Genomic DNA, 271 nt, shown 5'->3' with positions numbered 1-271 from the left:
CTGGCAGGAGACTTTCGAGACAAGCTGAACCAGGCAATGGCATCCACGACTGACAGCCTCGAGTCTCTCCAACGACAAATGAACTCTCTTGCTGGATTGTGCTCCAAAACAGAAGAGCACTGGACTTAACAACTGCTGAACATGGGGGGGGCATGTGTAGTATTGGGAGAGGAATGCTGTTTTTTTGTGAATGAATCAAATGTTGTTGAAACCAATGTTAATACTCTCAAAAAACTTCGTAATGACCTATTGTCGAGATTTCAACCCACTG

This window comes from Nannospalax galili, unplaced genomic scaffold (genome assembly GCF_000622305.1).
Source record: "Nannospalax galili isolate Female #2095 unplaced genomic scaffold, S.galili_v1.0 scaffold879, whole genome shotgun sequence".
Classification (NCBI taxonomy): Eukaryota; Metazoa; Chordata; class Mammalia; order Rodentia; family Spalacidae; genus Nannospalax; species Nannospalax galili.
Note: the sequence above shows the minus strand (reverse complement) of the source record.